A 22,916-nucleotide genomic window follows, 5' to 3' on the forward strand; every position below is an offset into this window, starting at 1 on the left:
GCTCAAAAAAAAAATAAACCCTAATTAAGGTCGATTAAACTGGCCGAGGGTCCAACACAAAGTTGAATTACACGTGCGCAATTTTGTTCAAAGTGAATGTGCACGATTGCCATCGTTTTTCGTCCCAGTTGCTCCACTTTTAGACAGCGCGTTAACATTCACTTTCATTTTCCCTGCCGGAATGGAACTGGCTATCAGAATTCGCTCTTTCATCCTTAATTACAATCATAACGATTCCTTTTCACTCGCACACTCACACTCATCCGTTCGCCATTGACGGAGCATTCACCGACATTCCACTGCATCATCGGTTGGCAATTTTTCGTTCCGCCCGAGGACATTTTCATCTTCCTTTCTGCTGCAACAAAATGCATAGAATCTAAGTGGGGGCAAAATTGCCCAAACCCATCAATCGGCTGGGTTGGGGCAGGAGAGCGCAGCATTGTTTCGAAGGAAACCGACCATAGGCTATCTGCGCTTCTGTTTCTCGCTAAATTATTATATATGAAGTGCAATCTGCTGTGGTCCGGTTCTCGTTGTTTGGCATTCCGGGGTGGAACCCGAGTGGACTCAAAGTCGCGTTTGGGTGCTTTGCTCGGTTGAGTTGAGGTGAAATAATTGATCCCCGCGGCTACCTAAAATAAAATATTTGCCGTGTGTGTGTTTGTGCACTGATGGAGCTTCTTCACTATTTGTGATGCGAGCTTGTCTGGGATTGGTGTAGTTGGTTCTGGTGTGATGACTATCGTTTTATAATACATTTTATGACGATATTTAAATCGCTGCAACCATGGTTTTGAACAGGGGCACTTTTATTGATTGAGAACCACTTTACGAAATTCCATAGACCGAACCATATATATCAAGAAAAAAGAATCCCGTTTCGCGGAAGATCACCTCTTCATGAGCCCAAGTCCTGTATATTTCAAACTAGGGGATCAGGACTTTTTAATATTCAATATGGTTGAGACTAGGGCTGCATGGCCCATTTCGGCGTCTTTGCTTGATATTGACGCCTAGGAATTCAATTCCGATTGATAAAGTTGGAGAGTGCTTCAACTCTTCGAAGGGTGAACATCACGGGACCTTACAATTAAAAAGGGGCCTGGCTGGCGGTCATGTTTTTAATGCTTTCATCTGCTCTTGTCTTTCTGCTTACAACAAAATCGCGTCCATTTCCTTCATGTATACGTCAGGTGGGCCGTTTGTTTTTAATCCGCTCCCAAGGAGTTGGTCACTATGCACAGTGTGCCAAAACTAAGCTTGGGCACACCTGGGCACAGCCATTGGCACGGTTTGGCACCCATGGTTACAATTTTTCTGATTACTGGCAACACTGAACTATTTCTGCGCCTGCGCAGTGTGCATGTGTCAAAATTTGTTATTGATGTTGCCACAATATAATCATTTTTTTTTTTTTTTTCAAAACAAAACTGTGAATTTTCACCAAGCCTCGTCGTTGCTTTTGCTTTCCTTCTAAAGACACGGACTCCATCTTACTTTGGTTCATCGTGTTCGGTTTTGAGTCACCGAAATGGGCGTCACACCACCGGACGCTGCTGCCACGGTGGAGGCTATCGCGGTCGCTGCCGACATTGAGTTGCCAGGTTCTGGTGCTATGTTCATGCCCATGTTTTCGATGTTCTAGTTGCTTCACGCACCGTTCATCGTCTTGGACGAGGAGAAGTACAGCTTCATAATGAACGGGAATATTGTGCTTTTGTGATCGATTGCGCTGTGGTTGCACTTCATGATGGCGTACACCGCCAGGGCTACGCTCGGGAACTCGACCAATCCGGAGGATGAACGTTGACGGGAACGAACGGAAATTGAAGAAATGGAGAATCTTGCTCGGGAAAGGAAGCGACTGTTCTTAGAGGCGCTGTAGTCCTTGGAGCTGATCGAATTGTACGACAGAGTGTAGGGGCTGGTGGACTCTGACAAGTAGTTCTGCTTGGAAAATGCAATTTAAATTTTGCTACCATCATTTCCGATTGGAATGTTGTTCAAGTGCTGGATGCACTTTGGTCTTCAGGAACTTTATCCTGACAATATTTCCATACAGGCAGAACAGATTGAACAGCTTATCGATGATGGCTGTGTTGTTATTGAGTCCGTAGACCATCAACACTGCGCCCTGTTGCTGTGCCGGTTGAATGAAGTTTGCTGGTCCGTTTCGGGTCAGCGGTGCGTCCTTCATCAGTCCGACGTGTGTTTCGGCCAGTGTTGGTTTCCAATTTTCCGACGGATGAAACTCCGGCGTTGAAAAATTTGGTGCAAATCCGTTTCTTCCACCGGCTCCCAGCAAGGCTGGTCTAGGACCATGGTTGACTAATGATTGACGGTCGTTGTACGGAGTTGGCCTTCTGCCAAAGATGGTAGGATCGTATACCAACGGGGCTCGTCCGTTGCAGGCATCCTTGGAGACGGCTGCTTCCAATGTGTAGTCCCAACTGGAGTCCGTGTCGTTTTTGTAAACATTGAGTTTTTCTGGCTTGACATAGTCGATCTTCAGTGTGCAGCAACCGGAGTTGATGTCACAGCCATCGCTGGCTCTGGTGGCGGATTTAATGCTATCAAACTCAACCATAGCTTGGACGCCATTGTTCTTGAATATCTTGATACGTTGCACTTGTCCGATGGGTAAACATATGGTGTGTAGAACGTCCACTGTAAAAGGATAGACTGGATTAATGATGCTGAACAGCAGGATATGGTAAGGCCAGGTTGCTACCTAGCGCTTTTGTCGAGGCTCATCTGTTACTTTGATGTTGTTGTTGTTCGGGCTTTTGAGTGGAACTGTCTCGATCATCTCCTGGCGGTACAGAGCCGCTTGTTGTGCAGCCCAGTCTGGCCACCGTCGGCACCGTTTCCGTTGTACGTCATGATCATTGAAATTGAGCTTTGTTTACTAGCACACACGGGCAAGCAAAGAGGAGGAAAAGGTTGAGAAACACCGACACCTCATTATGCTTTACTTATTACTCAGTACAGCCTTCACACTTAGAAATAACTAATTTTACTCGTGACGGAATCCATCTTTGACATAAAGGATGACACGGAAACAATCATTTCATGTAAAATTAAGTGCTCCGAGACTGAAAAGTTCACTACTCAAAGAAAAGTAAGTTTGATTAAATTGAATTTCGCCTCTGTTATGACTCAATTTTATGTCAAAATTGACGCTCGTATATGTCAGTCTCAGAGCACCTAAATTTACATAATTTTTTTCTAATTGTGTACGATAATAACCTGAAACCGGAACCGGAAACCGGAAAACCTTGAACTTTACCTCACTCAACGTAGACTCATACTAGGTAAAACTCCACCCGCAATGTGTAGGGTCATCTTAGGTTTCGAAAAAGAAAACAAAAACAACTGCACACTGAAAAAAAAGTTGACGCAAAATAAGTGTATAGAGTGACCACCCCTTGGCCGCTTCTCTCTAGCGCAAACTAGTGCTTATATTTTAAGAAAAAATACGAAACGAATTATTCGTCGTGGTTTAGAAGGAATTCTCGAACTTTTCCTGCAATACCACACATCAAGCGGTTCACAACAGTCTCGTCTACTGTTTTGATGATTTTATCCCATCAATTTTTCATCTGAGCTGCCTTCAGTTTCCTCTTCATATTTTCCCAGTAGTTTTCAACGGGCCTGAACTGGCGTCTCCGTTGTAATTGTACCATTGCTGTACTTCCCGACTGTAGTGACAACTCGCAAGATCCGGGCAAAATGTCACCAGAGCCTTATGTGACTGGATGAAGGTCAGAATTCGCTTCTGGAGACACCTCCGAGTTCATAATTTTCTTAGTGACGAAAACCTTTGTCTACTGGCCGTAGCTGTAAATTCCCTGCCAGATCATATATTTGAGTGTGAATTAGTCCGCAAAATCAAATTTGAATCTGCCAGGGACACCTCCTCGAGCCGTCGCCTTGTAAAATTTTGGTCCTGGAAGCTGTCCGAAGTCGGACTTGGTCAGCAGGTTGTCATACAGCTTTCGAGCACGGGATCTAGCGACGATATTCTGCTTGAGTGATCGATTTGGTTGCCTACTGGCACGGTAGCGAATTCACTGCACTGTACCGCGGGCGGCATCATACCTTTTACTCAAATCGCTATCGGACATACCTGGGTTGCTTCTGATGGACCTCACGACCTTTCCATGGAGCTGACGGTTGGCAGTTCCACTCCGGCGTTTACTTTAAGGCTTCCGATTCGTTATCAAGGTTTCCCTGTACGTTTTGAGCACGCGCCATATGGTGTTTCTAGGAAAAATCAACACATTAGCCAGCTTGGACGTGAATCACGATGGATTTTCCAGGTGACTTTTGCATTGTGACTGCCCTCAAAACAAGAGCGTTTTATGAACTGAAAAAAATACACTGTTATTGTTGTTGTTGTCAACAAATAGATGCCAAAATCTTCCGAAAACGTCCCCTAGGAGCACTGCAGTAAGCAAAAGAGTTTGTTCCAGTACTAAGTGGGCCATGGTTTAAAATGGGTTCCTTGCGGCAGAGGTATAGTAAGGGGTTTACTACACCCTTGGCAGTCTTTGAAAATAATACTCCTTCAAACTTGTCATGAAATATCAAGCGGCAAAAAATATTTCAATTCTTTCTAGGGAACGAAAACTTATGTTTTGCAAAAAAAAAAATCTTCGTTAAATCTGACAATATTCTTAAGTGACCTACGAAAGCTGTGGAAAAGCGCTTAAAAGGGCGGCCAAAGAAAAAATATAGTTCAATTTGATTAATTGAAGTGTATGTTTCTTAAACTTCTGGTAAACAAATCATGAATTCGCTTTTCTTTGACCTCAAAAAAATAATATTTTATTTTATTTTTGAAAACCCTAAGCCCCCCCCCCCCCCCTAGTATGGTTTGTAGTGTTAGGACATATTATTTTATATATGTATTGGTCTAATTGAAAAAAGTAAGAGGTTGTATCAAAGACACGACCGTAGATTTAACGTAGGATTACGTGTTTGGTATCAATCTTTGGCGACTGTGTTAGGGAAACCACTTGTTGTAGGCAATCGGTGATAATTTTGATCACCATTGCAACAGTTGGACATTTGTGTAATTTTCAATAGTGACCTATTGAAAATTGATAAAGTATTTATGTTTGCAGCTTCGTAGAAAAATTTCATATCTATTGGTTTGTTTGGAATGAAAATCCATCCGCTATTGACAGAGTTATAAAGGGTCAAAAACTGACCACTTTTTGTAACGCGATCGATTTTGGTTTTTTGGAATTGCTCCCCCAATATGTTGCCAAAAGACGTAATCCTACGTCAAAATCCAGGTTTTGACAGCGCCGATGATTGAGTGGTGACTGCTTTCTCGCCCCTGTGAGAATCCCAGCCGAGCTTTGTCGAAGCTGCAACCCACTCTAATGTACATACTCGAAAAAATGGTCATGAAAACAGCAAAACGTAACAAAACATTGTGGTACTTTATTAGAAAATTCATTAGGCATCCCTTTGGATCCCCCTATGAATAGTGTATGTAACTGTAGGGTATAAGTTGCTGAACGAAATTACGTTGAGATTAACTGCTAATACCTGTTAACCGGCAAGATACAACTCGTTAAAATATGAGAGCGTTAAAAAAATATAAAAATGGATTTAAATCCTTAAAACAAAGAAATAGCGGTTTGTTGTAGCAAAAATGTGCAGGATTAATGTAGCCATAGTTTGTTCTGTTAAAGCTGAGTTTTGGAACCGTCGGAGAAGAATGTTTAGCGGAATCTGTGCGAGAATTTCAGGGCCGTCGATAGATCCTCCAATGACATCGACGACAAATAGCCGCTGAATCGTTTCTTGTCTGATAGTGGCTGTGATAGTGAATGAGGAGGAAGATTGGTCGGATAGTTCAAGAGAAGGTGTCTCAGTGCAAGAAGTATCGGTCAAGAATTGACAAATCGGGAGCTACGTACAATGTTGATCGATAGCAGTGCAGGCCGATTTTCATACAAAAGGGTCAGCTTTGACATGTAGTAACTTTTTCTCATATGATCAATTGAGCTGAAATCTTCACCACACACATTATAACACACCATCGACTGGAAATGCTCTCGGCAACGTGATGAAATGTCGCTAGAACTATTCCACAGCCGCAGTCAGTAATGAGCAAAGCCGGACTTTTTGCCTGTAGATTTGAAGACATAATTCAAATCTCAGCGTACATCGTACGGGTTAGACAAAAGGTGTGCGTTTGACTTTGCACTGTCGCATTAATGGCCCTTCGCTCATTTACAACTTCTATCCACCTACCCTCTTCTAAGATCATTCTCTAGCTAATAAAATATCACACTAAAGCTTCATGTTAGGTAGCATTTTCTACCAACTACTATGTTAACTTACCTTACAGCACTGCACATTTTTTAGGAGGAAATGGCATAGTATACAAAGATTAAAATAAGAGGAGACTTGAAAACTACAAGTCACATAATATTCGAATTTTTCGAAACAGCGGAATAAATAATAATTTATACTTTTGTCATTTCCCTTCTTAAATTCTAAATGCGAGGGAGATAAAAAAAAATTGTATGTCATCAATCTCTTTCGATCGATCAATCCCTTCAAAGACACCCAGAATACATGCATTCTTAAAAAAATTAAATTGGCACGCACAAAAAGACCTGTAATTCGTGATTCAACAATTTTAAAAAGTCCATTAATGGCTGCTTTACAGTACTTTCATTAAAACTTCAAAGTTACAGCATTAGATGGTTAAATTTCTCCAGTTCGAACGAATTCTCGGACCTTCCTCTTGATGGAACCCATCAGCGCCCGCACAGTGGAAACGGGCACGGAATCAGCGAACTTCTTCCATTTTGCCCACATTTGCTGGATGTCCTTGACTGTCCCGTAGCTTCGTCGAAGTCACTGCTTTGAAATTGCCCAGTATTTTTCGATTGGTCGGAATTCCGGGCAATCCGGAGGAATCATTAGCTTGGAGACCAAATCAATCTTGTTGGCAGCATACCACTCCAGAACCACCTTGGAGTAGTGACAGCGGATGAATGACAATACACGCTTTCTCAGGTTTTCTACGATGTAAACTTGGGATGTCATCGTCGAGGATGTGACGAATGGTTCTGTTTTCAGGCCACAGCTGCAAATCACTTGCCAAATTGTGGCCTTCTTCGTGAACTTGTCGACAAACACGAGCTGGAATCTTCCCGGCACATCCCCACGTCCAGTCGCGATGTAAAACTTATGACAGGGAAGCTGCTTAAAATCGAGTTTGACGTATGTTTCGCCATCGATCAAAGTGCAGCCCTTGTGCTTCATCAAAACACGGTCGTACAAGAGCCTTGCACGCTTTTTGGCCACGGAATTCTGCTTCATGTGCCGTTTTGGATGTTTACTGGCTTTGTACGACTTGTATCCTTCTTTGACAAGGATTTTTCGCACCGTTTGAAAGTTGGCGTTGTACCTTCTGGCCACAATCTCGGACCGAAAGACCAGGGTTGGCTTTAATACACCTCAACACCTTGCTGCGCAGCTGACGATCCCCGGTTTCAGTTTTTTCGTAGGTCCACTGATTTCTTTCCACAGACAGGGTTTCCTTGTAGGTTTTAAGCACTCGATAAACTGTTGTTTTCGGCATCTTCAGCACTTTAGCCAGCTTGGAACCGGACCACTCCGGATTTTCCAGGTGTTTGCGCACAATTTTTCTTCTTCTTTCGAGTTCCATTTGACGTTATTTTTGACCGCAATCGACTACTTTGATCAAACTTGCACCAGTTGTTCTCTATAGAAGTGTAAACAAATCACTGTCAAAGATTTTCCATTCTCAACACTAGAGGCGTACTCATCAAGCGAGAACAACTCTTTTTTGGTTCCATTTGGAATCCCAAAAAACTGTGCAGACATTGAGGACGATTCGTTATATCCCAGCTTTCCGAATTGCGTTTGAAATTTGTATGAAAATTAGTATGGGAAACCTACTTTTTTTGCATTTCCATCCCTTCACCACAATTTCATTTGAACCATGCAACCATGCCACAAACATGTTCAAATACAGTCCAGCAAGTGCTCAACAGTGATTCCCAAAAACGGTGCCGGAATGTCTCTTAAAAAGCTACAACTGTTCAAATATTATAGTTTGAATGCCTAAAAGAACTTTATCTTCCAACACTGCCGGTGTGCCAATGTAAGTCAGATGCCAAACTAAAACTATTTCCGAGCTTCTTATCTTATCGATTGGGAATGTTCAGATCAATTATTCAAAAACAATTTCTCTATTCCATATGCATATATGGAGAGCTACCGACGTCAGGGAGGCATATCCCGCACCTGGGTTCTACCTATCGACCCATCAAACTCATGGACCGGAGACCAACGGCGTTACTTCCCTTTCGATCGGAGGAGTAATCAAAGATTTTATGCCTCAGAAAATCTCGACGTTGCCGACTTGGATTGAACCCAAGCCCATTGAAGTGAGAGGCAGTCACGCTTACCACTACACCACCAGCATCGCTATTCGTTCCGAAGATATTATCAAAGGAATGCAGTGCTATCTTGAAAATATTCTCTTTGACCGAGAGGCGCTGCAATCTGCACCAAAATTTGTTAGCTCCCCCTCTAAATTTGAACTTAAGCGGAAGGGGTCAATTTCACTTGCCTCGGAAACTTAGCGCGCATTGTTAATTAAAGTTTTGACAATTTTCTACAAATCGTTATTGGTTTAAGTCTAGCCTCTTTCAAATGGTAGCATTGATTTGCTTAAGGCAAACAAGTATACAAAGATGCTTAGCCAAAAAAGTCTGTACATTCCCAATGTGTCATTGAAATCTGCGAGGATGCCACCAACCAGTTGCTGAGTCGGTGTGAAGTTCGTCAGAAACGTTCATCGAAAGAGCTGCTAGAGATACATATTCCGGATAAATCGACTTGCTGTGTGCTCTATTAATTTTGCCGATCGTAAGCAGCAGTTATTATTCTTCCCGGGTAATGCCCCAGAACTACTGCAAAAAATTCATAAACCTATGATCATAGAGCATAAACTCGGACTAATCCCGAACCAGACGGTGCTCATCTAGCGAATCAAAGGTCCTGTTATCATCATCATCATCGTCATCTTCATCGTCATCGTCATCGCTGTCGACGTCGTGCTGCGGAAGCGTGCTACAGCGAATGCCTCGCACCATTAATTTGAACATGGATAAACATTCCCTTTGCGCAAGCGCGCACCTTTCAACACGGGAGCAGAAACAGTGCAATTGCATTGCATCGATCGGGTGCAGCACGCTCCAAGACATTTGTTTGCTGCAGTCGAGAGGGCAGAACCGTGGCTGCTCATCAGCAGCCAAAGCCAATTTTTTATGTTGATTGTGTATGCACAGTAATTATGCTGCTGCCCGTGCGCGAAGAAAAATAGTGGGGCACTTTTTGTTTTTGCGAAGCTGCTGCTGCTCCCTACTATTCGTTAGTTAAGTAAGTGCCCGAGCATATCATCCTCCTGGGTGCTCGTGGTGGTTCAGGAAAGCGTGCGCACCACAAATTACTCAATGAAAAACGGGTCCCAGCAGACATAGTTCAATTTTCGCTTCAAATGCATGCTCGGCAAAGTGCAGTGCAGCAGCAGCAGAAAAGTTGCTAATGGCGGTGGTCATTTCGGAGGCCCCCGCCGAGTTGCAGCCTATTGGAAGATTTAGTACAACCAACAACGGTGCGCTGGAACGGGAGCAATAGCAGGCCGCAGTTCAGTAGTCATGCGGCGTGGGGTTCGGCGCCTACCGGGCATTCAAATCCACGAAGGCGGTGTGCAGACTGGAAGGTGTATTTCGACAAAAATAAGAAGCGACCTGAAATCAGAACAAATCTTGAGGCTAAACATTGTACAAATTTATAGGAAAATTATCAGTTCTGTCAAACAGTTTGAAGACAGTGAACATTGTTGCACCGCTTAACTATGCAAACGTTGTAAAAATGCTGCACCGTTCTGCAATCAACTCTCCACATCCCCACTGACGGATGGAAGGGGATCAGTCATTCGGGCAGGCCCACAATCTATTCAACCCAGTCCCACCACCCCTGGCAGATAGATAATTTGAGGTTTTGCATTTCAAGCTTCTGCTCTAGGCGGTGCGCGGGTGCTTGCCTTCCATTGCAGATTCATCTCCGGCACTCGCTCGCTCGCTGCTAGACCAAGATGGATAAGCTGCTTCCACCATGCCATCTGCACCGTTTCGAAATTCGTCGTCTTGACTGATGGAAGGACTGGTTCACTCGCTGACTGACTGACTGATGGCAGGAAGCGAAGGTGGCGCTCCCGATGCTGCTGCTGCTGCTGCTTCCAAGCTCAATGTGCGCACAATTTGTAATTGAATGCTTGCGTTTACTGAATGGACCAAGGCTTCCTGGAGGGGTTCGTCGAGGAGCTCATTGTAATAAATCTCCCGCATTGCACCAGCTTGACTGCTCTTGCTGGCTGCTGCTGGTGGTGGTTGTGTGCACATAAATAGTGCTGGCAAGGATGGCCGTGGGGGTGGAGTGTGCGCGCGCGATTCAAGATTTACTATTTCAGTTTCAATCACTACTGCTGGCTGCTGGACCCAGAGCCAAGCACACGACGAGAGCCAACTACCAACCCCGTGCATCGGGAGAAAGATAAGCACCAATTATCTTAATAATAATATTCAATTTTAACTGTTTGTCTTGATGAGTGTAATAATCTGTTTCGCTAGTTTATTTTGCTCTCCATCCTTTTCTCTCACCGGTGGAAGCGGTGGCGGCGAATGGGTTGTGATGGATACTGCGAGGGCAAAAGTAAGCAAAACACAGTGGTCCAGGAATGCAATCGGGCGGATGAAATTTCTGTCTTCGAAAATGCTTTTTGGAATTAAAGGTGCCAGTTTTTGGTAAACAAATAAATGTACTAAACTTGTACTAAACTTCTATCCAAAATGTAACTTTTTAATAATTCATTTAGAAGATTTGGTGTCTTGCTCAAAGTTGTGTATTAGTCAAAAATATAAAAATCTTACCAAGACATCAAAATCGTAGAGGTTTTCAAGATATCGATTTTTTAGATTTAAAGGTGAAAAATGTGTTAGTTACACTTGAATATGATTTTTATTTTGGCTAGCAGTGTTGGCAAAATCAGAAATCAATTGATATTTTTCCGCTCTTATGCGCTCACAATATCACGCGTGATATTGGAACAAAATATCATGCTTGATATTGATTTTACAAGCTCCTTTGATATTGCGAGACTATTCACAACATGCAAAAATAAAGCTGAGAGTTGACTCGACACAAAAATGAATAGTGTGCTATGTCTTTTTAATCTTCACCGATGGCAGACGCGAAGGAACTGCTGCAAGAAGTTTCGGTTGCATTCGGGTGTAAAGCAAAAATCATTAAAGTCAATCTCACCACAGTTTGGTGAGATTTGCAGTTGGTGAGTTTTGTTAGCTTGATATTCCGAGCTGCGATATCACAGCTTGCAAAATCAACCACAGTTGTTCGCTTGTTGATTTTTGTCTACGAAAATCAAGCGTGATCTTGGGCGTTGATGAGCTTTGATTTTTTGATATTTTCCCAACACTGATGACTAGTAGTAGTTTTAATATTTTTCGAAACGTAATTCATCAAAACTTGAAACTTTTCCGAAAACATCACCCTGTTTTCGAAGATATTGAACCAAAACCATTAAACTTGACACATCTTTCAAAAATCGTATTAACAGAATCCACTCAGAAGTACACATTAAATTTATGAGTCAAATGAATAGTATGTGTGGTTACACATGAATTTTATGTGTACACATAAAAACTATGTGTCTGACACATATATATCATTTGTTTATCATATTGCAAAATTCATCTATGGGACACATAAAAATAATCATTGAATTTTTATTAGTGAAGGATTTTCAGAGATAATAGCATATTATATTGGACGTAAGTAGAATTAATTTTCAGTCAGAACTTTTTGGAACTTTTGATCTGTGAACAGTTTTATGATATGGAAGTCCTTTTTAGAACTGATGTAATTTTTGTAAACAGTCAACTCTCCCTTACTTGATCTCACACTAACTGAATATTCTACATATTTCGATGGAAATCTAGGGTACTTTGACCACGTTTTTCATACAAATTCCTAAAATTTAAACCCAAAACTCGATGTTTCCCTAACTTGATGATCCCTTCAATATCGAGTTAGGGAGGGTTGAATGTGCAACCTCTGCGTACCCGAGCTTTTTCGCCTAATAATAAGTCATTTCTTAACCTATTTTGAATACACAGTCTTCAATGGATCAGAAATTTTAGTTTTAGATTTTGATTACGAAGTAATTTTCTTGAGGCCAGCATGGTTTCTCAAAAATGCTTTGACCGCAAACTTATTTATATTTTAGAAGGTATAACAAATACGCTTAACTTCTTTCATTAAAGTCAACCAAGAAATGAGGAAATGTGAGCAATTTCTAATTTTCTGAGATAAATGTTTTATAATATAAAATATAATATATTATATTTTCAATAACCTACTGCGTTCCCTTCAGCGCTGACAAGTACATACAAAAATTACATCAGTTCTGAAAAAGCTCCTAATAGTTCCGTCTTGAAATTTCTGCTACATACATCCAATATAGAAATTTATTAGCCCTGGTTGTGATTTTCTGCGCATACGTTAATATGATTTTTGAAACATGTGTCAAATGTATTAATTTTTGATCAATATAAAAAAAAAGCGTCAAAACAAGTTTTGTTGATTTACTTTGTTTATTTGTTTATTTGTAATGTTTGCATCAACAGACTAGAAATAGTCCCAATGACGTGTTGTAAAAAAGTACATATTATACAGACTACATATGCTACAGTTACAGACGAAAATAACAAGGAAAGCATTGTCAAGTTAATAAAAATGTATAAGTCTAAAATTAGACACTTAGCTGTTGGGCGTCAAGCGCCTTCGGTCAGCAAAAAAGGCAGAGAATCTTCGGCAAAGCATATTCCGTGTCAAGTAGAAATCGAACATCGACGCTACTTGGTTGAACACTCGCTGCAAGCCGTAAATAGCGCTCTCTAAGCTATAATTAGTTCGAAGAAGTGGAAGTCTTAGCATAAGACTGTTTCGTAGTGATCGAGGTTGAACATTAATGTTCACTTGTTGCAGAATTGCTTTGCAGTCGATTCTTCCTTGCTACGATTACGATCGGCGACGGTTAAGGCTCTGAAAACATCTCTTCGGATACGCAAGGGCTCGACATTGATCAATTGGCAGCGATTCTCGCAGCTTGGAAGACGAAATGGGTATCTCCAAGGCAGCTTACGGGGCGCGAAGCGAAGAAAACGTCGTTGTACAGATTCAATTCGCTCGGCCCCATTATTGTAGTTCGGGCTCCAGACTACAGAGCAATATTCCAAGATCGTACGAGAGAGCAATAGAGCGATTTCAAGCAGTAAATGTATGTGAAGTTCTTAATAATCTTGAAGACAAGGCCAAAAGTTCTGGACGATATGTCGACGACATACGATATATGGTGTGAGTATTCAAGCTTTGAGTCTAGAAAAACGCCTAAGTCTTTCACACAATGCACCCGTTCGATAGCCGTGCCCAGTAGTTTGTAGTTGAAAATAATCGGTTGTTTTTTGCGTGAAAAAGTAATGATTGTACACTTAGCTGGGTTAACCACCAGTCTGTTTAGACTACACCAGTCAGCAAAGATGTCAATCTGATTTTGAAGAGAATGGCAGTCGGCGAGTGAGCGGATGCGCAATAAATCTTTCAGATCGTCTGCAAACGATAGACGTGGCCCTGTGATAATATGGTGAACGTCGTCGAAGTAAAGGAGAAATGCCAATGGTCTCAGGTGGCTACCCTAAGGTATACCGGACTTTGCGCAGAAGCTTGCTGAGCGTGAGTTGGCAATCCGTGAGGTATGAACGAAACCATCTCAAGAGATTTCCACCGATCCCTAGTCTATCAAGCGATCGCAATTTCGTGGTTCAGCTTATCGAAGGCTGCCGTAAGATCTGTATAGATAACGTCCGTTTTGATCCGAGCAATCAAACTGTCTGTGATGTAAGACGTTAGGCACAGCAGGTTCGTAGTTGTGGAACGCTCAGCTATGAATCCGTGTTGATCTATGCTTAGATATTGCTTGCAATGCGCATTTACTGCTTGACAACCAATTCAAAAAGTTTTGATACAGCACTCAGTGACGTGATTCCCCGGTAGTAGTTTACTTCGCGTTTGCTTCCCTTTTTATGAACAGGAAACATATCCGCAGTCTTGCAGAAGGACGGAAAGATGCTGCTGAATAGTGAGAGCTGGAATATGCGGCGAAGTGGATTTAAAAGACAAGTGAAGTTCTTTTTAAGAATAATCGACGGAGCACCTTCGGGTCCAGCCTTAGCTGAAGTCTTAAGTTTAGATGCTGCTCTAGAAATCGTATCTGTAGTGGCATCGACAACGCTGAGCATTTGGTTGACCAAATGAACATTACTGTCCGCGGAAGTAATGAGATTAGCGGAGAGTTGCTCGTCTTCAAACACACTAGCAAATTTGGCTGGGAACAGGTTGAAAATGTCTTGTTGATTGCCAGCAGTTTCACCATTAAAATCATGGAAGAGGGTAAGCCGACTTCCCTGCGTTGTTCATTTACGAAGTTCCAGAAGGATTTCCGGTGTGATTCTAGCCACCGTTGAATCCTCCTTTGATAGCGTTGAAAACAGAAACGACTTAACCGGTTATACTCGTGGTTGAGTCTGACATATGTCGTATTCGTTTTTGCGGTGTAGCTACACCAGTGCTACACTGCCGTACACCGAAATAGTTTAAGGTGTAGATGTAGGATGCACCTTTGTTTACAAACAAATGATGTTGAGCTGTCAAAGACTCGCGCTTATTCCTGCTTACACTACACCGGTGCTACACCGCAAAAACGAAAACGACAATAGTAACATTTCAGCGACAGTGTGCGGAATTTAGTAAACCTTCTAAGAGCAGCCTTCTTAGATCTTTTCAACGAGCGAAGATCTTTCGTCATCCACGTGTCTTTCGTCGTGAAACGTGCCTGTCAATGACATATGCGCCAAGACGTGAGAAAAGGTTTGTGCAGCAATGTTGACGTCTACAGAATCTAGAATATGCTCCCAATCTAGGTTAGACAGCACATGAACAATACTGCGATGGTCAGCTCTACGGAAGTCATATGACACAGCGTTTGGAGTGCTGATGAAATCATGGACAATATTATTTTCGATCACGATAACTAAAGCAGGGCGATGACTTTGCAAAAATAAAAAAAAATAAACTTCTACTTTCATGATAAAACCATAGCAAAGAGTAAATAACCAAAAAATCATCCTGTATAAACAACTTTGTCCAAAACACCAACATTCCAGAATGTATTTTTAAAAAGCATCATTTTGAAATGCAGTTTAGTACATTTAGATGACGCTTTTCATTTGAAAAAAATCATTGCCAAAGGCACAAAATCACTCAAATTACTCATTTTGGAGTTATTAATTTTGATCCGCTAGATTGCATTCTTGGTGGTTTATTAATTTATTTGATAAGACTCAACCGAATTAACTTTACAGAGCCGAGGATTCTTGGTCACTATACAATACATCTTAAAACTATAGTCAAAAGGTACAACACAATAAACACTTTATCTTCCGCTATCCAAAAAGCCTCCTCCATCAGAACTGGAGCCGCTTCCAGTGGTTTCATTGTATGGCAAATTGTTGTACGCCAACGAGGGTCAGAGCGCGTCCATTGCTGCAATGGACGCGCTCTGACCCTCGTTGGCGTACAACAATTTGCCATACAATGAAACTACTGGAAGCGGCTCCAGTTCTGATGGAGGAGGCTTTTTGGATAGCGGAAGATAAAGTGTTTATTGTGTTGTACCTTTTGACTATAGCTTTAAGATGTATTGTATAGTGACCATGAATCCTCGGCTCTGTTAAGTTAATTCGGTTGAGCCTTATCAAATAAATTAATATACAAAAAAAAAAAATCTCACAACACTCGACAAAGAGTGTGCGGTTCTCCCATTTACTTTTTTCCAACTAATCTGTGAGAGAGTGATCCACACAATGAGCGGTATAATCCGTGTGGCGCAGGGAGCGAATATATAATACAACAAGCGCCAATGTCTTCTTTGCATTTTTTGCATTCTTTGCATTCTTTGCTTACCACGACTGCATGCATAGGGGATGAAGAAGGGCATAATGAAGAAGAATTTTGTCTTTTTGCTGGGTTTCCCATTTGCAACGCTACACTGAGTGGCGCTCTTTGCCGTTGGCTCCGCTGCTTTACACATGTGCAGGGTGAACAGAGTTGCCAGTATTCCAGATTTATCTGGATTTTACAGATTTTCAGTCGTCTTGTCAGATACACAGAGAGATCACTTTTATATCCAGATTTTTTTTAAATTTGTTCCGGGTTTTCCCAGATTTTTAAAATGTGTTGCTTTATAAATATCACTGCAATTAATGGACCCTCTTATCAAAAAATAAAAAGCCAAACTTACTACTTTAATTACTAAAGGCCATCTACGTTGGACATTATTGCAACATCATACATGGAATTGTTACAACATGTTTGCAATGGGTTGCAGAATCATGAAATTTGAGACATTTTCTTAACATTATTGGCTGTAAAAAATCTTAATTTTTTTTTTTAAATATCGTGCTGGGATTTTTTTTTGTATCTCTGTTTAGATTTTGGCTATAATTAATTTGTTTGGAATCCTGGATTTATAAAAATCAATATTTCAATATAGAGGAATTTTCTCAATTTTGCAATTTAGAGAAATCGAAAACTGTACAGGATTGAAAACAATAAATTGAGCTCTGGAAAATTAGCATGGCTTTTGAATCTAGACAACCACCAGGACCTTGAACTATGTTCGTGTTTTTGAGGATAATTAAATGGATTTCTAAATAAAGTTTCAAAGTACCTGTGGATATTGAGTTACCTTAGCAGTCTGCAATACTCTAGAATTCTGAATTGCCCTAGATTTCAGAATGTTAAGGTAATTATGAAAATAGTTTACAGTGAAGTGTAAGTATGCAGTCTGTGCAACCTTTGATTGAAGTGAAGACGGTATAAATTGTCTTTTGTAAACTCTGATGACAATTGCATGCAGATTTTATCAAGAAAGGAAATAGTTAGAATTCGAAAGAGAAATCATAGAAAATTCTTAAGATGAAACTTAAGGGGAATGCTGGTATGAATAGTGAGAATAATTTCAATGGAATTATGTCCAATGTTTTTATGGAGATTAGGTTTTGTAAAGTTTTAAGAAATCTGGCAATTTTTAGGAGACTTTCAAGGCTATTTGGCTAAGTACTTGAGTACTTAGGAAATACTGGAGAGGATTAGTCTGAGAAGAATGCTACGGTCATTGTGAAGAGCGTACCAAAGAAATTATTAAGAATATTCTAAGGGGATTTCATAGAGTCAGTTTGAGAGAATTGTGGAATCAGAGAGCGAATTATAAGAGATTACAAGAGATGATTCTAAGCACTCTTAGAATGTTTTAAGTTTGGATATTATCAAGATTAGTTTAAGAGAACTCAGAATAGAAGTATGATGAAATTTTAAGATGATTAAAATTGAACTCTTTAAATGAAGTACATTCAGATTAACAAAAAATTCATGATATGAGACCCAGGAAAAATATAAATTCCAAAATTTAGAATCATTTCAAGATCCTGAGACTTTAAAAATGACGCTTTCAGACTTTTATTTTATTTATATATTAATATTATTATTTGGAATACAATTATTTGTAATCGTCATGTGGAGTAACCCGTACTTTAGGTAGACTGTGCGTGAGTACCACGATGTTAGGCTTTGATTCTCACTTCAGTCAGGAGAATTTTAGCTTGAAATAAATTTGCGTTACCGAGTGTTTTGAGTTGAGTGATGTCAAGAATGAAATTGGAAGTCTGATCAATCTCAGACTAATATTAGAATTATATAGAACTAATAAAATCTGTAAGACATATTCTGATACTGTATCAAATAGTAAGGATTAATTCGACTATTAGTTAAAAAAATATCATCCCATCAATGTTGCTTGACTCTTTGCTCCTTCAGAGTCCTAAAAATATTTTCTGCAGTATTTTACAAAAAATTTGAATCAATTTTTAAATGCTGCTAAATGGATGTTTATACTTTTTGGGAACACTGTGTCAATACTTTTCTTAACTTTTGGATGATTTTAGCAATGCTAACAAGTTGGCTTTATATATTTTTTTAAACATGGGTTTCATAAACATTCTGGTAGACTTTGAATAAATTCCAAATCATCATACTGACCGATTTTTACGGGAGATTGACATATCACTTTGGTTCAATAGCATTATGTTAAAAACAGGAATTTTTGGAGCATTCCAGATTTTTCCAGATTTGACTGGTCCAGATTTTTCTGAAAATGACCTGGCAACGCTGTACATTGCGCGCATTGAGTGATCAGATGACAGCCCTGCCTGCAGGAGCGCTTGATGATGATTGCTTCTACTGCCATGATGGTAGTCAGTAGTTTTTATTTGATGGTGGGATAGTCCCGGATAGCAGCCAAACGGTTGTTAAGTGGAAGCGGTGGAAGAACCGGAATCGGAGGCCATTAGATAATGGTGAGGAAATTATGCTCGTTGCGAGCCGGAACCATCGTCTGACCTGACTGGTTCTGCGTGGAGGCCGGATATCATGCGGACCATCAAATTCCCAACAATTTTCTTATGGAATCCGAGATTACGGCTGAACTGTTGGCTATATCAAATCCCCAAATTCTTAATCTGGAACTCAAACACTTGAGTTCCAGATTCTTCAACCAACTGGTACTGATTTTGAAGCCTGAGGAAGATCCGTCCTCTCCTTCAAGTTACCGACCCATCAGTTTTCTCTCGGGGTTATCTAAGCTGTTCGAAAGGGCAGTTTACCACCGACTCCTGGCATCTGCCAATGGAAATAACTTGTTGCTCGAGGAACAGTTTGGCTTCCGTAACGGTCGCTCGACTGACAAACATTCTTAGGCGAAACAACTCTGTATCGAAAACATCTGCCATGACATTGTTGGACGTTGAAAAAGCGTTCGACAATGGCTGATATGATACGGTCTTCCAATCTTCCTTGTGAAGATTATAAAAAAAAAAACTATCTCTTGAACAGGAAATTCCAAGTTTCTCTGAATGGCGTCATCGGATGCCTTCAACATCGGTACGGGTGTTCCACAAGGAAGCATCTTTGGACCCATCTTGTTCAACCTGTTCACCTCCGATATGCCGACTCTCCCAGATGGTGGATCGTTGTCCCAGTTCGCAGATGATAGATCCATCATCTATAAGGGTAAGGTCATCGGAGCTCTGATCGCCAAACTTCAGAGAAGACTGGATGTCCTGTCTGATTATTTCCACAGCTGGAAGATCCGTATAAACGTGGTGAAGACCCAGGTTATCATCTTTCCTCATTTCAAATCTCCTAGACTTGTTCCGTGCGAGAATAATAAGATCAACTTGAACGGCACAGTGGTGGAATGGTCCAAAAAGGTAGTCTACCTCGGCCATACACTCGACAGCAAGCTGCTTTTCAGGGAACAAGTTGACAAAACGAAAACCAAATGCAACATTCTGATGAGATCCCTGTATCCTCTCATCAACAGTACATCCACTCTGTCCCTGAAAAACAAGCTTGCTGTCTATAAGCAAATAATCCTTCCCGTGATAGAATACAGGGTCCCAATCTGAAAGAGTAACTGAGCACGTAGCAAATTTTCTCAGATACAACTTTGTTCAAAACCACTTTTCGATATAATTTAAGCATCAAAAGTTCATTCCGTATCGAGCGCTGAGCCAGTTAACAGCGTCCTGGTCTCTTCATACGACACTCGTTTTTTACCGCGTTTCCATCGCTATCGTTGTAGAAAAAAAAGTGTTCAGGTGAATCGCGCACGGTTTTCGGAAGCAGCTATCGTAAGCTGAGTCTTACGTATAGACTGTTCACCTTTACCCCAGTGATCGATCATCATCAAATCATCACCATCATCATCGCATCATCTCCGTCAATAGCCGCAGCGTAGCAACAGCAAACGGAATACCTAGCTGCACCGGCTGATAGGTTGTTTACACAACCGGCATAAGTATAGTACAATACATTTTGCAAGTCCATTGCCTCCCTATTGTAGTTTTGTTTTGCCTCGTGGCGCGTGGTTCTGTCTCTCACCCCTGGTAAGGGAGTATGGTTCATAGTGAGACAACTTGTTGCAACTAGATAAAAGTTTTTTTTTTCGATTTTTTTTTCGCTTTAATTTGCTTGTACGCCGTGCAAAAATTTAATTACTAGTAATTAAAATTAATAAATTGGAGAAGGTTTTTATTTTTTTTTTCCTTCTTAAGCGGTTGCGCACCGCTTTTGCGCAACACTTATGGCATCTTCCGATGCCAACGTTGCGCGAACCAGGTATTACCAACCACTTTCGAAAGGACCATGGGTTGTCTTTTTTCGGCCTAAAAATAAACCCTTGAAAACTCTCGATATTTCGAGAGACTTGCTGCGTAAGTATCCGGGAATCTTGGTACATAAGGAGAGATTCAACAAACTGCGTGTAGAAGCACCGAATTATGATGTAGCAAATAAAATTGCTGATCACGAGTTGTTTAGTGTTGAGTACAACATCTACATCCCTTCTCGAGATGTGGAGATAGAAGGCGTGGTCTCCGACGCGAGTCTGTCTGTCGAGGACTTGAAACGTGCCTCGGGTTGTTTTAAAAACAGAAAAGTCACAAGCGAGCTTGTAAAGATACTGGATGTTAGGCAACTGCATTCAGTGTCTTTACAAGATGGCAAGAAAGTCTATCAGCATTCTGACTCGTTTCGGGTGACTTTCGCTGGTTCAGTTCTCCCAAACTTTGTCAAAGTTGATGGTGCTTTTTTTCCGGTGCGGTTGTTTGTACAGAGGGTTTATAACTGTACCAACTGCAAAAGGCTAGGACACTCGGCCAGCCATTGCGGCAACAAAACTCGTTGTGGCAAATGTGGTGAAAACCACAAAGAGGATTCTTGCCACAAAGAATCAGTAAAATGCGCGTACTGTGGCGAGAATCCTCACCCCTTGCAGGAGTGCCCGATGTACAAGCAGCACTCCGATAAAGTGCAGCGTTCAATCTCTGGACGCTCCAAGCAGACATATGCTCAAATGTTGAAGGCTGCATCAGCCGTCCAAGATGCAAACCAATTTTCGATTTTGTCAGCTGAAGAATCGGATTCTGACTCATCCGATGAAGGTGATTCTACGGTGGTACACGCACCTTCAAAAATGGACGGATCCTCAAAAAGAAAATGCCCCTCCCCGAAAGTGCGCCGTAAGAAAACTAAAGTCACCTCCAGAAGATTGGCAAATTCCCAGGGTAATGGGGATGAAAAAACGAAACCGAAGGCTCCTGCTGAACCAATCCCTGGATGCAGCAGGAATTTTCCACCATTGCCCAAAAAAGATAAGAAAAATAATAAAGCTGCTCCTCAAACTTCTCAAAAGAAATCCAAGTCCGAGCGAGGTTTGCTAGCTTTTTCGGACATTGTGGAATTCATATTAAATATGTTCAACATACAAGACCCTCTTAGAAGCTTAGTTTCTGCCTTGCTTCCAACATTAGAATCATATCTTAAGCAATTGACTGTTTCATGGCCCCTCCTTGCATCAATCATATCTTTCGATGGATAATTCGTCGAACGAGGTTGAAGATATGATCACTGTGCTACAGTGGAACTGCCGTAGTCTAGTGCCTAAACTAGACTCGTTCAAATTTTTACTTCACAATTCTGATTGTGATATATTTGCTCTCTGTGAAACATGGCTTTCTTCCGATGAAGAACTCAACTTCCACGATTTTAACATTATACGCCTGGATAGAGACGATTCTTATGGAGGAGTACTTTTAGGGATCAAAAAGTGCTACCCTTTCTACAAAATTTCCCTTCCTGCTCTATCAGGCATCGAAATCGTCGCTTGCCAAATAAATGTGAAGAACAAAGACCTTTGCATAGCTTCAGTTTATGTTCCACCAAGAACCTCCATTAGCCGTAGTCAACTCTGGAATCTAGTTTCGATTCTTCCATCCCCAGTATTAATTCTGGGTGATATGAACTCCCATGGTACTGGGTGGGGCGATCTATATGATGACAATAGAGCGGCTATTTTTTACGATTTATGCGACGATTTCAACTTGACTATTTTGAACACTGGTGAAGTGACACGTATAGCAAAACCTCCGGCTCGAGAAAGCCGACTCGACATATCTTTGTGTTCAAGATCGCTATCATTGGATTGTCTGTGGAAGGTTATCAATGATCCCCATGGTAGCGATCATTTGCCAATCATCATTTCAATTAAGTGTGCCCCTCACTCTGCAGAACCATCTCGGGTTCCATTTGATCTTACGAGGAACATCGACTGGCAGAAATATGCAACGGCGGTGACAATCGGTGTCGAATCAATAGATGCGCTTCCACCATTGGAAGAATATCGATTCCTAGCCGATTTGATTTACAAAAGCTCACTGGAAGCACAAAAAAGAAAAGTTCCAAGTGCACCCTTTAAAAGGAGACCAGCCACACCTGGTTGGGACGAAGAATGCACAAAATTGTATGTAGAAAAATCTGATGCTTTCAAAGCTTTTCGTAGACACAAAACCTCCACTTACTTCGAGGAATATTCAAAGCTTGAGACAAAGCTGAAACAATTAATCAAAGCAAAAAAACGCGGTTATTGGCGAAATTTCGTCGAGGGACTCTCACGAGAAACCTCAATGACCACCTTGTGGAGGGTGGCTCGCAACATGCGTAACCGCTCATCTTCTAATGAGAGTGAAGAATACTCCAACCGATGGATATTCGATTTCGCTAAAAAGGTCTGTCCGGACTCAGTTCCAGCACAACAC

The 22,916-nt window shown here is 41.2% G+C and overlaps 1 protein-coding gene and 1 pseudogene across 2 annotated transcripts in view; one reads left to right on the plus strand and one right to left on the minus strand.

Moving 5' to 3' along the window:
- The window catches only part of Samuel (SAM-motif ubiquitously expressed punctatedly localized protein), a 760,488-nt gene that overhangs the window by 730,962 nt on the left and 6,610 nt on the right, over positions 1-22,916 (plus strand). The gene's annotated exons all lie outside the window — the stretch shown is intronic.
- Positions 1,507-3,018, minus strand: LOC135711411 (heterogeneous nuclear ribonucleoprotein L-like; annotated as a pseudogene).

Source organism: Ochlerotatus camptorhynchus, unplaced genomic scaffold, assembly GCF_037179485.1.
Source record: "Ochlerotatus camptorhynchus isolate MF236.1 unplaced genomic scaffold, CSIRO-AGI_Acam_v1.1 ptg000432l, whole genome shotgun sequence".
Taxonomy (NCBI): Eukaryota; Metazoa; Arthropoda; class Insecta; order Diptera; family Culicidae; genus Ochlerotatus; species Ochlerotatus camptorhynchus.